Consider the following 17,267-nt stretch of genomic DNA (forward strand, 5'->3'; position numbering starts at 1 on the left):
AGGACTGCACTCAGTGCATAGAGCTATTGCTGACTAGAATGGGAGTCCAATGGAATTGCCAAATGTGCAATCTTAGTTAGCTACACAGACAGACTAATAAGAATAATCTAGTAATACCACAGGGAGTCATAGTCGAGGCAGGATAAGAATTTAGATCCAGTCTACAAGAAGATCAAAGATGATTTAGAAAAAATTGAATGAGGAACGCTAGGAAAAAATGGGAAAGTACCTTTACAACGCAACTATTACAACGTAGTGCTATTACAACGCAACTATTACAACGCAAAAACTATTACAACGAATGTTTTTACAACGCATGCTATTACAACGTAAATGATGTTACAACGCATGCTTTGACATCGTAATTTTATTTATTTTAATTTCAATTAAAAAATGAAATAAATATAATGTTGTATATGTTTTAAATATTTTTAATTTTATTAATGATTATATTTACATGAATTATTACTCAGGTATCTTTTTTTTAAATAAATTTTTGTAAAATATATATTTAAAAAAAAATAATGTAATACAATATAGTGCAAAAAAGATTAAAATCACAAGCATTAATACTCAGGTATTTATTTTGATTAATAAATATTTATTCATTTATTAATTTTAAATTTAATTAAAAAATGAAATAAATATAATGTTGTATATGTTTAAAATATTTTTAATTTTATTAATGATTATATTTACATGAATTATTACTCAGGTATCTTTATTTAAAAATTAATTTTTGTTAAATATATATTTTATTTAAAACAAAATTAATGTAATACAATATAATGCAAAAAAGATTAAAATCACAAGCATTAATACTCAGTTATTTATTTTGATTAATAAATAATTAATTATTTTAATTTAATGTTGGTGTTAATGTTAGATAAATGTTATTAATTAAAAAAATTAATTCTTATATATTAAAAATATATTTAAACATTTTTATTATTAAACTATTTATTTTAATTTCAAAAATTAATACTCAGGTATCTTTTTAGGAAAAGTAATTGTTTTAAATATATATTATAATTATTTTTCTATAAATTAATTAAATATTATATTGGATAAATGTTGATAAAAAGTTTATAATCACAACTAATAATACTCAGGTATTTTTAAAAAAATGTAATTGTAAAAACTCTAAGTAGTGAATATTATATATTTATAGTTAAATATTTAATTAATAAATTATAATGTTGGATTAATGTTACAAAAATTAATACTCAGGTATTTTTTGGGAAAATGTAATTGTTTTAACTAATTGAAGTGATTAATGTTTTAATAAAGATTATTAAATTAAAAAATTTAAAAATAATTATATATAAATATATATTAATTTTATGAAGTAAAATATTATTATTAAAAAAATTTTTTATTATTATATTATTTATTTGAAATATATATAATTTTTTTAAAATGATACACATACAATTACAGACATTTTTGGAATTTTTCCCACGGTTTAACATTGATTTCAATGGAAGATTTAGTCCTTCGTTTATTGCAATGACCGCTCCATAGTAACCAACGCAATGGATTAGTAAGGTCGAAAAAGAACAGAAAGAGGAGAGAGAAGATGAAAAGAAGACCAGTATACAGGTAGGTGAATAAAAACATTATTTATGGTAGTCTATACAATACTTTAAGAGTAAATTTAATGAAGTAAAAAAGTATAAAGACAATGACGTTTTTTGAAAAATTGTTTTATTTTTGTAAAAAAAAATATTAAAAAAATTTCAATTTTTATTAACATACTTCCAATTTTTTACTATTTTTACAACACCAAATAACATGTCAAATAAAATAATTCTTTTTATTTAATAATGTATAATAAATAGTCCTTTGTTTATCTTGGTATATTTTGATGACGTCGTTACGTTGACGTCGACGTTAGCGGCCATCTTGGATAGCATTGATTGCTGGAAGCAGCTGGAAGCTGATCTGCGCTCAGGTAGGAAACTTTATAAACTTATTTTCAACTTAAAAAAAATTAATGAATATATATATTGTAATGAAAGAATAAGGAGAGGTTGCGATAGTTATTAAAAGATGTATAGAGTTTGTTTTCAGCATGTCGCCGAACATATTACTTGTATATGTCTACGTCGGGTTATGTAAGAAAAAATGTAATGGTTACAGATTGAAAATAAGTATATATGTTTGATTTATTGAAAACATTTTGAACGTTTAATGGTTTGATTTAACTTAGATTTGTTTATCGATCGAAGATTTGAAGGAGAAATAGGATAGTTTGTTTGTTTTTTCCAAAATGATTGCTTTTCACAAGGTATTTGATAAATAAAACTGTTTCTTTCAAATTGTACGAGAAAAAGAAAAGGGAGACATATTTTGTTTGAAATGTGATACTTTTCGTTTCAGAGCTTTACTTTGTTGTATATTCTACTTTTCGTTTTGGAGCGGAGATTTGATGTATTGCTGTAAAATGTATTTGTTCTGGAATACAAAGACATTTATTGCCGTTTTTTGTACATTAGAAATTTTGGAATGTGATACTATTTGACTTAGATAGTGAGAAGAATAATAGTAAGGATGTGATATATGATAACAAAAAAAAAAATACAGGTTGGGATCGTTAATTTTTGAAAAATTTTATTTTAGCAAAAAACGAATAAGGTTTAAGGATTTGTGTAACGAAGACGTATTTCTAAAAAAAGACGTAGTTTTTTGGTTAAAAATTTAATTTTTTTTTAAAAATATATACTTAATACGTTAGGAAAAAGGATGGAATTTTATGGCCTTTAAATATTTATTTAATTATGAGGTACAATGCATTACTGATCTTACCAAAAACAAGTTTAGTTTATAATTTTCAAAAATATGACAAATACTGTCATAAAAAATATATTTTAAAACAAAGTTTTTAAGATATCAAACATTTGGTTACATAGGCATCACTTTGGAAAAAACAAGTGGTGAGAAAGGAAAGAATATTGGAAAATGATCGTTCAAAATGTTTTCATAATAAATATATGGATATCATCATAAGTTTGGAAAAATATAGAAAAAAGTGATTTTTTTTACAGATTTAAAGGGTCTTTTGAAAATGAAAAATATTCCAGTGGAATTGCCATCTTTGGAAAAATGTGGAATAGAATTTTTTTTTTTTAAAGTAATTGAACCCGACAAAATAATTAAAAATTTTTTTTAATAAAAATGCCAATTATATTAAATGTGTTAAAAAAATTTCGGTCAAAGCAGGAAAGTAAATTTATGAAAATTGATTAGAAATGAAATATGTTAGCAACATTTTCCAGGTAGTCTAATGCCACAGTCAACGAAAATTGTTGAAGTACTCCCAATAGTCTCTCGGACATTTCCTTAGCTTGCTTAGAAGGTCGTGGATTTAGGCTACCTGTTAATGCTTGAGCAAGTCTCATTTCTTGAAAACTTTGCTCCTTCTTCAAAGTTTTCAAAAAAGAGTAGAAATTTGGATGATGTTTACCAATTGTATGACTGAAGGAGTTGTGCCATCCCTCTATGGCGTTGTTTGTTTTAGCACCTCCTTCTAAGCAGGTTGAGTAGCAGTTCCACCACTCCACATGGAAACGTGGCTTCCTCCTGCGACCTGATCGGCTTAGATGTCCAATCCATGTGTCCTCAAAGTAATTTAACAAGGGAGCCAATTTTTCTTCATTTTCGACATAATATTCAGATTCAGAAATTGCAGTGTAGTACTCGTCTACACTTTCAGGAGGTACAAAACAAAGTGCTGTTAATTTTTTTAATTCAAATTGTAGTTTACTATCTGAGCAGTAATCTGTAACCAGGGATGTTTTTTGTAACTTACGCCAATATGCCTGGGAAAAATGAAAAAACACCCCTGAATTTGGGTATCCACGTACAATTTGTTGATCACATTGATCATAGTCAATTCAAAATCAATAATGATTTTCCGAGGACTTTTACCAGATGTTTTCTCTTTAATCACTGTTAAAAACTCAGTGTAGGTTGCAGATTGCTTATCTGGTAGTAAACTGTACACTAAGGGAACTACATTTTTGTTAATTTGAGCATGAATGCTGTAAATTTGAGTGAATGGATGGGGTGTACATTTAAACGTCCCATCCATCATCCAAATTTCAGTATTCTCTAACTTAAAAAGGTTGCGGGGAGTACTAAAAATTAGAATACGTTTAAGAGGGTTTTGGTTGTCATAGAGTAAGAAAGGTTCATTAGAGAAAGACAGAGTAAGGTCATGAGGAATATTTATGTCAGCAAAAGTTTGAGGGGTAACTGTGTGCGTGTTACTTGCCTGCTTTTTACGTTGGATAATTCTACGCAAATTGGGTATAATAGGCATATTACAAGCAATATGACCAGGGACATGCTGTGCAACCTCTCTTAAAATTGAACCAGGAGTTTCATTGGAGGTGGATGCAATATCTTTCATCTCGTTAATTGTTTGACGTATTTCTATCTCCATTGCAGAGGCAGAGTGGTTATGTTCAGTGGTTTTTATTATGTTGTCACCAACAGTAACCGCTCTGCTGCTGCAACGGGAAGAATAATATTGCACACACCTCCAATGTTTCCTTGGTTCACTTATTCTTTCATTACAATATATATATCCACAATGTTGCAGAAGTCTGTTCCCTTTCCTGGATTTAATATAGGATGCTGTGGCCTGGCTTGACATTATCTGTTGAAAAAAATAAAAACAGAAAAGAAAATTAATATGTTTTCTATATATATGTTTTATTTTTTAGAAAAGGACACTTTTTTCATGTTTATACTACTTTTCTGAAGTTGGAATAGTAAGTGGCACCCCTACACTATCCAGCACCTACCCTACTGATGCACTTTCCTGGAGTTAGATTATTAAGTGGCACCCCTACACTATCCAGCACTTACCCTACTGATGCACTTTCCTGGAGTTGGAATAGTAAGTGGCACCCCTACACTATCCAGCACTTACCCTACTGATGCACTTTCATGGAGTTGGAATAGTAAGTGGCATCCCTACACTATCCAGCACTTACCCTACTGATGCACTTTCATGGAGTTGGAATAGTAAGTGGCACCCCTACACTATCCAGCACTTACTCTACTGATGCACTTTCATGGAGTTGGAATAGTAAGTGGCACCCCTACACTATCCAGCACTTACCCTACTGATGCACTTTCCTGGAGTTAGATTATTAAGTGGCACCCCTACACTATCCAGCACTTACCCAACTGGTGCACTTTCCTGGAGTTGGAATAGTAAGTGGCACCCCTAGACTATCCAGCACTTACCCTACTGATGCACTTTCATGGAGTTGGAATAGTAAGTGGCATCCCTACACTATCCAGCACTTACCCTACTGATACACTTTCATGGAGTTGGAATAGTAAGTGGCACCCCTACACTATCCAGCACTTACTCTACTGATGCACTTTCATGGAGTTGGAATAGTAAGTGGCACCCCTACACTATCCAGCACTTACCCTACTGATGCACTTTCCAAGAGTTAGAATAGTAACTGGCACCCCTACACTATCCAGCAATTACCCTACTGATGCACTTTCCTGGAGTTGGAATAGTAAGTGGCACCCCTACACTATCCAGCACTTACCCTACTGATGCACTTTCCTGGAGTTAGATTATTAAGTGGCACCCCTACACTATCCAGCACTTACCCTACTGATGCACTTTCCTGGAGTTAGATTATTAAGTGGCACCCCTACACTATCCAGCACTTACCCTACCGATGCACTTTTTTGGAGTTGGAATAGTAAGTGGCACCCCTACACTATCCAGCACTTACCCTACTGATGCACTTTCCTGGAGTTAGTATAGTCATTGGCACCCCTACACTATCCAGTATTTACACTACTGAAGCACTTTCCTGGAGTTGGAATAGCAAGTGGCATCCCTACACTATCCAGCACTTACCCTACTGATGCACTTTCATGGAAGTCGAATAGTAAGTGGTACTCCTATACTTTTCTACATTTACATTAATGTAGCACTTTTCACCGGTTTTGATAAAAAATGTGAACTTGAAAAATATTTAACATTAATCCTACTGATTCAAGTTGATGGTGTTAGAATTAAAAGTGACTCATTTACATTAACCAGCACTTATTATTCTGATGATATTTGTTTGTTTTTTATAAAATGGATATATCTATATTTTGGTCATAATTTTGTGCTTTAGAGGTGATTTTTATGAAAAATTACCTTAGGTTTTTGGTGTTTGCTTCTTGCTGCTCTTCCTGGTCTTCTAATTTATGTTTGTTTTGGTTTTTGGTTGATTGCTTTCTCTGGTTTGGATCTTCAAGTTGGATTCTAAAATAGAAATTGGAGATTGTTTCAAATGTTTTCCACATGTTTCATGTAATTTGATTGTTTTAAAAATTTGATTGTATGGCAAATTACTAAATGATTCTTTTTCAATTTGGTATAAAACATGTATTTTGAATGTATACATTTTTCACAAATGTATCATTTGTAAACAAAACAGAATACTCATTGGCACACTTACACTATCCAGCACTTAACCTACTGGTGCACTTTCCTGGAGTTAGATTATGAAGTGGCACCCCTACACTATCCAGCACTTACCCTACTGATGCACTTTCCTGGAGTTAGATTATTAAGTGGCACCCTTACACTATCCAGCACTTACCCTACTGATGCACTTTCATGGAGTTGCAATAGTAAGTGGCACCCCTACACTATCCAGCACTTACCCTACTGATGCACTTTCATGGAGTTGGAAGAGTAAGTGGCACCCCTACACTATCCAGCACTTACCCTACTGATGCACTTTCATGGAGTTACAATAGTAAGTGGCACCCCTACACTATCCAGCACTTACCCTACTGATGCACTTTCCTGGAGTTCAAATAGTAAGTGGCACCCCTACACTATCCAGCACTTACCCTACTGATGCACTTTCATGGAGTTAGTATAGTAAGTGGCAACCCTACACTATCCAGCACTTACCCTACTGATGCACTTTCCTGGAGTTGGAATAGTAAGTGGAACCCATACACTATCCAGCACTTACCCTACTGATGCACTTTATTGGAGTTACAATAGTAAGTGGCACACTTTCACTATCCAGCACTTACCCTACTAATGCACTTTACTGGAGTTAAAATAGTAAGTGGCACCTCTATACTATCCAGCACTTACCCTACTGATGCACTTTCCTGGAGTTGGAATAGTAAGTGGCACCCCTACACTATCCAGCACTTATCCTACTGATGCACTTTCATGGAGTTAGTATAGTAAGTGGCACCCCTACACTATCCAGCACTTACCCTACTGATACACTTTCCTGGAGTTAGAATAGTAAGTGGCACCCCTACACTATCCAGCACTTACCCTACTGATGCACTTTCCTGGAGTTGGAATAGTAAGTGGCACCCCTACACTATCCACCTACACTATCCAGCACTTACCCTACTAATGCACTTTACTGGAGTTAAAATAGTAAGTGGCACCTCTATACTATCCAGCACTTACCCTACTGATGCACTTTCCTGGAGTTTGAATAGTAAGTGGCACCCCTACACTATCCAGCACTTATCCTACTGATGCACTTTATTGGAGTTAGAATAGTAAGTGGCACTCCTACTCTATCCAGCACTTACACTACTGATGCACTTTCATGGAAGTCGAATAGTAAGTGGTACTCCTATACTTTTCTACATTTACATTAATGTAGCACTTTTCACCGGTTTTGATAAAAAATGTGAACTTGAAAAATATTTAACATTAATCCTACTTATTCAAGTTGATGGTGTTAGAAATAAAAGTGACTCATTTACATTAACCAGCACTTATTATTCTGATGATATTTGTTTGTTTTTTATAAAATGGATATATCTATATTTTGGTCATAATTTTGTGCTTTAGAGGTGATTTTTATGAAAAATTACCTTAGGTTTTTGGTGTTTGCTTCTTGCTGCTCTTCCTGGTCTTCTAATTTATGTTTGTTTTGGTTTTTGGTTGATTGCTTTCTCTGGTTTGGATCTTCAAGTTGGATTCTAAAATAGAAATTGGAGATTGTTTCAAATGTTTTCCACATGTTTCATGTAATTTGATTGTTTTAAAAATTTGATTGTATGGCAAATTACTAAATGATTCTTTTTCAATTTGGTATAAAACATGTATTTTGAATGTATACATTTTCACAAATGTATCATTTGTAAACAAAACAGAATACTCATTGGCACACTTACACTATCCAGCACTTAACCTACTGATGCACTTTCCTGGAGTTAGATTATGAAGTGGCACCCCTACACTATCCAGCACTTACCCTACTGATGCACTTTCCTGGAGTTAGATTATTAAGTGGCACCCCTACACTATCCAGCACTTACCCTACTGATGCACTTTCATGGAGTTGCAATAGTAAGTGGCACCCCTACACTATCCAGCACTTACCCTACTGATGCACTTTCATGGAGTTGGAAGAGTAAGTGGCACCCCTACACTATCCAGCACTTACCCTACTGATGCACTTTCATGGAGTTACAATAGTAAGTGGCACCCCTACACTATCCAGCACTTACCCTACTGATGCACTTTCCTGGAGTTCAAATAGTAAGTGGCACCCCTACACTATCCAGCACTTACCCTACTGATGCACTTTCATGGAGTTAGTATAGTAAGTGGCAACCCTACACTATCCAGCACTTACCCTACTGATGCACTTTCCTGGAGTTGGAATAGTAAGTGGAACCCATACACTATCCAGCACTTACCCTACTGATGCACTTTATTGGAGTTACAATAGTAAGTGGCACACTTTCACTATCCAGCACTTACCCTACTAATGCACTTTACTGGAGTTAAAATAGTAAGTGGCACCTCTATACTATCCAGCACTTACCCTACTGATGCACTTTCCTGGAGTTGGAATAGTAAGTGGCACCCCTACACTATCCAGCACTTACCCTACTGATGCACTTTCATGGAAGTCGAATAGTAAGTGGTACTCCTATACTTTTCTACATTTACATTAATGTAGCACTTTTCACCGGTTTTGATAAAAAATGTGAACTTGAAAAATATTTAACATTAATCCTACTGATTCAAGTTGATGGTGTTAGAATTAAAAGTGACTCATTTACATTAACCAGCACTTATTATTCTGATGATATTTGTTTGTTTTTTATAAAATGGATACATCTATATTTTGGTCATAATTTTGTGCTTTAGAGGTGATTTTTATGAAAAATTACCTTAGGTTTTTGGTGTTTGCTTCTTGCTGCTCTTCCTGGTCTTCTAATTTATGTTTGTTTTGGTTTTTGGTTGATTGCTTTCTCTGGTTTGGATCTTCAAGTTGGATTCTAAAATAGAAATTGGAGATTGTTTCAAATGTTTTCCACATGTTTCATGTAATTTGATTGTTTTAAAAATTTGATTGTATGGCAAATTACTAAATGATTCTTTTTCAATTTGGTATAAAACATGTATTTTGAAGGTATACATTTTTCACAAATGTATCATTTGTAAACAAAACAGAATACTCATTGGCACACTTACACTATCCAGCACTTAACCTACTGATGCACTTTCCTGGAGTTAGATTATGAAGTGGCACCCCTACACTATCCAGCACTTACCCTACTGATGCACTTTCCTGGAGTTAGATTATTAAGTGGCACCCCTACACTATCCAGCACTTACCCTACTGATGCACTTTCATGGAGTTGCAATAGTAAGTGGCACCCCTACACTATCCAGCACTTACCCTACTGATGCACTTTCATGGAGTTGGAAGAGTAAGTGGCACCCCTACACTATCCAGCACTTACCCTACTGATGCACTTTCATGGAGTTACAATAGTAAGTGGCACCCCTACACTATCCAGCACTTACCCTACTGATGCACTTTCCTGGAGTTCAAATAGTAAGTGGCACCCCTACACTATCCAGCACTTACCCTACTGATGCACTTTCATGGAGTTAGTATAGTAAGTGGCAACCCTACACTATCCAGCACTTACCCTACTGATGCACTTTCCTGGAGTTGGAATAGTAAGTGGAACCCATACACTATCCAGCACTTACCCTACTGATGCACTTTATTGGAGTTACAATAGTAAGTGGCACACTTTCACTATCCAGCACTTACCCTACTAATGCACTTTACTGGAGTTAAAATAGTAAGTGGCACCTCTATACTATCCAGCACTTGCCCTACTGATGCACTTTCCTGGAGTTGGAATAGTAAGTGGCACCCCTACACTATCCAGCACTTATCCTACTGATGCACTTTCATGGAGTTAGTATAGTAAGTGGCACCCCTACACTATCCAGCACTTACCCTACTGATACACTTTCCTGGAGTTAGAATAGTAAGTGGCACCCCTACACTATCCAGCACTTACCCTACTGATGCACTTTCCTGGAGTTGGAATAGTAAGTGGCACCCCTACACTATCCACCTACACTATCCAGCACTTACCCTACTAATGCACTTTACTGGAGTTAAAATAGTAAGTGGCACCTCTATACTATCCAGCACTTACCCTACTGATGCACTTTCCTGGAGTTGGAATAGTAAGTGGCACCCCTACACTATCCAGCACTTATCCTACTGATGCACTTTATTGGAGTTAGAATAGTAAGTGGCACTCCTACTCTATCCAGCACTTACACTACTGATGCACTTTCATGGAAGTCGAATAGTAAGTGGTACTCCTATACTTTTCTACATTTACATTAATGTAGCACTTTTCACCGGTTTTGATAAAAAATGTGAACTTGAAAAATATTTAACATTAATCCTACTGATTCAAGTTGATGGTGTTAGAAATAAAAGTGACTCATTTACATTAACCAGCACTTATTATTCTGATGATATTTGTTTGTTTTTTATAAAATGGATATATCTATATTTTGGTCATAATTTTGTGCTTTAGAGGTGATTTTTATGAAAAATTACCTTAGGTTTTTGGTGTTTGCTTCTTGCTGCTCTTCCTGGTCTTCTAATTTATGTTTGTTTTGGTTTTTGGTTGATTGCTTTCTCTGGTTTGGATCTTCAAGTTGGATTCTAAAAAAGAAATTGGAGATTGTTTCAAATGTTTTCCACATGTTTCATGTAATTTGATTGTTTTAAAAATTTGATTGTATGGCAAATTACTAAATGATTCTTTTTCAATTTGGTATAAAACATGTATTTTGAATGTATACATTTTTCACAAATGTATCATTTGTAAACAAAACAGAATTCTCATTGGCACACTTACACTATCCAGCACTTAACCTACTGATGCACTTTCCTGGAGTTAGATTATGAAGTGGCACCCCTACACTATCCAGCACTTACCCTACTGATGCACTTTCCTGGAGTTAGATTATTAAGTGGCACCCCTACACTATCCAGCACTTACCCTACTGATGCACTTTCATGGAGTTGCAATAGTAAGTGGCACCCCTACACTATCCAGCACTTACCCTACTGATGCACTTTCATGGAGTTGGAAGAGTAAGTGGCACCCCTACACTATCCAGCACTTACCCTACTGATGCACTTTCATGGAGTTACAATAGTAAGTGGCACCCCTACACTATCCAGCACTTACCCTACTGATGCACTTTCCTGGAGTTCAAATAGTAAGTGGCACCCCTACACTATCCAGCACTTACCCTATTGATGCACTTTCATGGAGTTAGTATAGTAAGTGGCAACCCTACACTATCCAGCACTTACCCTACTGATGCACTTTCCTGGAGTTGGAATAGTAAGTGGAACCCATACACTATCCAGCACTTACCCTACTGATTCACTTTATTGGAGTTACAATAGTAAGTGGCACACTTTCACTATCCAGCACTTACCCTACTAATGCACTTTACTGGAGGTAAAATAGTAAGTGGCACCTCTATACTATCCACTTTCCTGGAGTTGGAATAGTAAGTGGCACCCCTACACTATCCAGCACTTATCCTACTGATGCACTTTCATGGAGTTAGTATAGTAAGTGGCACCCCTACACTATCCAGCACTTACCCTACTGATACACTTTCCTGGAGTTAGAATAGTAAGTGGCACCCCTACACTATCCAGCACTTACCCTACTGATGCACTTTCCTGGAGTTGGAATAGTAAGTGGCACCCCTACACTATCCACCTACACTATCCAGCACTTACCCTACTAATGCACTTTACTGGAGTTAAAATAGTAAGTGGCACCTCTATACTATCCAGCACTTACCCTACTGATGCACTTTCCTGGAGTTGGAATAGTAAGTGGCACCCCTACACTATCCAGCACTTATCCTACTGATGCACTTTATTGGAGTTAGAATAGTAAGTGGCACTCCTACTCTATCCAGCACTTACACTACTGATGCACTTTCATGGAAGTCGAATAGTAAGTGGTACTCCTATACTTTTCGACATTTACAATAATGTAGCACTTTTCACCGGTTTTGATAAAAAATGTGAACTTCAAAAATATTTAACATTAATCCTACTGATTCTATTTGATGGTGTTAGAATTGAAAGTGACTCATTTACATTAACCAGCACTTATTATTCTGATGATATTTGTTTGTTTTTTATAAAGTGGATATATCTATATTTTGGTCATAATTTTGTGCTTTAGAGGTGATTTTTATGAAAAATTACCTTAGGTTTTTGGTGTTTGCTTCTTGCTGCTCTTCCTGGTCTTCTAATTTATGTTTGTTTTGGTTTTTGGTTGATTGCTTTCTCTGGTTTGGATCTTCAAGTTGGATTCTAAAATAGAAATTGGAGATTGTTTCAAATGTTTTCCACATGTTTCTTTTATTTTGATTATGTCAAAAATTTGATTGTATGGCAAATTTCTAAATGATTCTTTTTCAATTTGGTATAAAATATGTATTTTGAATGTATACATTTTTCACAAATGTATCATTTGTAAACAAAACAGAATACTCATTGGCACACTTACACTATCCAGCACTTAACCTACTGATGCACTTTATTGGAGTTAGAATAGTAAGTGGCACACCTTCACTATCCAGCACTTACCCTTCTGATGCACTTTCCTGGAGTTAGAATAGTAATTGGAACCCCTACACTATCCAGCACTTACCCTACTGATGCACTTTCCTGGAGTTGGAATAGTAAGTGGCACCCCTACACTATCCAGCACTTATCCTACTGATGCACTTTCCTGGAGTTAGTATAGTAAGTGGCACCCCTACACTATCCAGCACTTACCCTACTGATGCACTTTCATGGAGTTGGAATAGTAAGTGGCACCCCTACACTATCCAGCACTTACCCTACTGATGCACTCTACTGGAGTTGGAATAGTAAGTGGCACCCCTACACTATCCAGCACTTACCCTACTGATGTACTTTCCTGGAGTTGGAATAGTAAGTGGCACCCCTACACTATCCTGCACTTACCCTACTGATGCACTTTCATGGAGTTAGTATACTAAGTGGCACCCCTACACTATCCAGCACTTACCCTACTGATGCACTTTCCTGGAGTTAGATTATTAAGTGGCACCACTACACTATACAGCACTTACCCTACTGAAACACTTTTCTGGAGTTGGAATAGTAAGTGGCACCACTACACTATCCAGCACTTAATCTACTGATGCACTTCCTGGAGTTAGATTATTAAGTGGCACCCCTACACTATCCAGCACTTACCCTACTGATGCACTTTCTTGGAGTTAGATTATTAAGTAGCACCCCTACACTATCCAGCACCTACCCTACTGATGCACTTTCATGGAGTTGGAATAGTAAGTGGCACCCCTACACTATCCAGCACTTACCCTACTGATGCACTTTCCTGGAGTTGGAATAGTAAGTGGCACCCCTACACTGTCCTGCACTTACCCTACTGATGCACTTTCATGGAGTTAGTATACTAAGTGGCACCCCTACACTATCCACCACTTACCCTACTGATGCACTTTCCTGGAGTTAGATTATTAAGTGGCACCCCTACACTATCCAGCACTTACCCTACTGATGCACTTTCATGGAGTTAGTATAGTAAGTGGCACCTCTACACTATCCAGCATTTACATTACTGAAGCACTTTCCTGGAGTTGGAATAGCAAGTGGCATCCCTACACTATCCAGCACTTACCCTACTGATGCACTTTCATGGAAGTCGAATAGTAAGTGGTACTCCTATACTTTTCTACATTTACATTAATGTAGCACTTTTCACCCTTTTTGATAAAAAATGTGAACTTGAAAAATATTTAACATTAAACCTACTGATTCAATTTGATGGTGTTAGAATTGAAAGTGACTCATTTACATTAACCAGCACTTATTATTCTGATGATATTTGTTTGTTTTTTATAAAATGGATATATCTATATTTTGGTCATAATTTTGTGCTTTAAACGTGATTTTTATGAAAAATTACCTTAGGTTTTTGGTGTTTGCTTCTTGTTGCTCTTCCTGGTCTTCTAATTTATGTTTGTTTTGGTTTTTGGTTGATTGCTTTCTCTGGTTTGGGTCTTCAAGTTGGATTCTAAAATAGAAATTGGAGATTGTTTCAAATTTTTTCCACATGTTTCATGTAATTTGATTGTTTGAAAAATTTGATTGTATGGCAAATTACTAAATGATTCTTTTTCAATTTGGTATAAAACATGTATTTTGAATGTATAAATTTTTCACAAATGTATCATTTGTAAACAAAACAGAATACTCATTGGCACACTTACACTATCCAGCACTTACCCTACTGAAGCACTTTCCTGGAATTAGAATAGTAATTGGAACCCCTACACTATCCAGCACTTACACTACTGATGCGCTTTCATGGAGTTGGAATAGTAAGTGGCACCCCTACACTATCCTGCACTTACACTACTGATGCACTTTCCTGGAGTTAGATTATTAAGTGGCACTCCTACACTATCCAGCACTTACCCTACTGATGCACTTTCCTGGAGTTAGATTATTAAGTGGCACCCCTACACTATCCAGCACTTACCCTACTGATGCACTTTCATGGAGTTGGAATAGTAAGTTGCACCCCTACACTATCCAGCACTTATTCTAATGATGCACTTTCATAGAGTTGGAATAGTAAGTGGCACCCCTACACTATCCAGCACTTACCCTACTGATGCACTTTTATAGAGTTACAATAGAGTATTTATACTATCCAGCACTTACCTTAGTAATAATTGTAATTATTTGGATGTTTTTCTTAGGCTTTGTTTGTCGAGGTATATTCTCAGTTTGAGTCTTGATTGGAGGGCTTCAAAAGATAATTTTCAGTATCTAAAATGAATTTAAATATTTTTTGGGGAAAAATCAGTACTATTTTTTTGAGCAAATGATAACTGAGAAGTGCATAATCAACTCTTGCTTTCTGAAATATATTCGTATTTATAATTTTAAACAAAATTTACCTTTTCAAAAATATTTTTTTCTTGTTGTAAATTGAAAGGATGTTTTTCGTAAACCAAGTTGGTTTATCTGTGTGTAAAAAATAAAATATAGCTATGGATTATTTTTTAGTACGGTTTGTAAAATATTTAGTCATTTTTTTTTGATAAATTGTTAAAAAATACCTTATTATAACTCGCCCTGAGATATGTTGATTCGTAGAAAATTTGCTTTTGTTGAAAAGAAGCTTATGTATTAGTGTCACTTGTTTGGAGAACTGTTTCAGAAAGAAATACAAATTTGTCGTTGCTTAAAACAGGTTATCACATTTTATAAAAAAATTACTGTCACATGAAATATTAATAACGTTTCCATAAAAATTATATTTATATTTACTTTGGATTATTGAGAGAACTTTGTAAATATAATCTGGTATTTTTAAAATTAATGGGTACTATACTAATATTAATCGTGTTAATAAAGTTTAAATGTTTAAATTATTCTTGATTAAATGTTCTACATAAACATTTATTTACTTAGTTTTAAGTACTTACCAGAATTTCCTTGAATAAACGTTTAAAAGTTGGCTACTGTTGATATCTAGTTCAAGAGGTTAGAGAGTCACCTTTTGATGTCTGCTAACTCTGGGAGTTGATAATCAACTGAATGTAAAATGGTGTCTTGCTCCTATTTATATGTTTTAGTCAGTAGCATCATTAATTATTTAATTTACACCGTTAGATTTCTAATTTTATAATAAGACTTATAATGTGGAAACGTATAATTTAAAATGTTTGCTTTTCAAGTGATGTTTTCATACTTTCGTTCCGTTTTTGGCATCCATTTTGAGACTACTGTTTATCTTTAATGTCAAGGAAATAGTTGATGGACTTATTTGTAAACATCAGTACTTAAAATGGCGGATCTATATAAGCAATATCTTTCCGTTCATATAAAATGTTTATTTGTCATTTACTTAATAATCGTTTCTATGTTTTAAAGGCAGTTTTAAATGAAAGATAAATTTTCTCTTAGTAAAATTAGTGAATTTTTATAAATGCGAGTAATAATTTTGTTACTCGAGTATTAATTTTGTTACTCGAGTATTTATTTTAGGAAATCGTTAATTTCTGACCATTTCCGTGCAGTTTTTCACCACATTTTAAAACACTTCCCCACCCAAAACCCCTAATTTCCCTGCATCCCGTGCCAGACTGTATATATCTTAAAAAAAATACAAAAAATGTTACTCGAGTATTAATTTTGTTACGAGTATTTATTTTACAAAATCGTTAATTTATGAGCATTACCGTGCAGTTTTTCACCACATTTTAAAACACTTCCCCACCCAAAACCCCTAATTTCCCTGCATCCCGTGCCAGATTTTATATATGTAAAAAAAAAATAAACATTTAAATGCGTTGTAAAAGTATGCGTTTTAAACGTTTTCGTTGTAATAGTACTTTTCTATTACTTACTCTATATTGCGTTGTAATAGTATTCGTTGTAAAATATTGCGTTGTAGTATACTATGCGTTGTAAAAAATGCGTTGTAAAAGCATGCGTTTTAATAGTATGCGTTGTAACGTCGTACATCCGGAAAAAATAGGTACTCTATATTAAAATTAAAACTTACTGGGGCCAGCAAAGGAGCCCTCGCCTGCCCGATCCTGGCCTGCATCCTGAACAGCACCCTCCTCCTCCTCCTGACCCCTCTTGCCTCTGGGGGGAGCTGATGTACAACATGAAAGAAAGAAAGACCAGAAAACATGGATGATATTTGTCAACCAAATCAAACATTTCAAAAGAACAATAACAAAATATTTTGGCGAAATAGCAAATAGATAGACAACTATTCCACAGGATATATTGACCGATCTCATGTGGTATACTACGTTATTAGTATTGCTTGATTTGCGGACCGTT

At 34.7% G+C, this 17,267-nt stretch overlaps 1 long non-coding RNA gene across 1 annotated transcript in view; it reads right to left on the bottom strand.

The window, feature by feature from the left end:
• LOC144771913 (uncharacterized) overlaps positions 1 to 17,050 on the bottom strand; it is an 825,386-nt gene extending 808,336 nt beyond the window's left edge. The window contains exon 1 of the long non-coding RNA XR_013599544.1: positions 16,978 to 17,050. This is a non-coding gene — a long non-coding RNA (uncharacterized LOC144771913). The remainder of the gene's footprint in view (positions 1 to 16,977) is intronic.
• Positions 17,051 to 17,267: the final 217 nt, after the last annotated feature.

This window comes from Lissotriton helveticus, chromosome 8 (genome assembly GCF_964261635.1).
Source record: "Lissotriton helveticus chromosome 8, aLisHel1.1, whole genome shotgun sequence".
NCBI classification, from domain to species: Eukaryota; Metazoa; Chordata; class Amphibia; order Caudata; family Salamandridae; genus Lissotriton; species Lissotriton helveticus.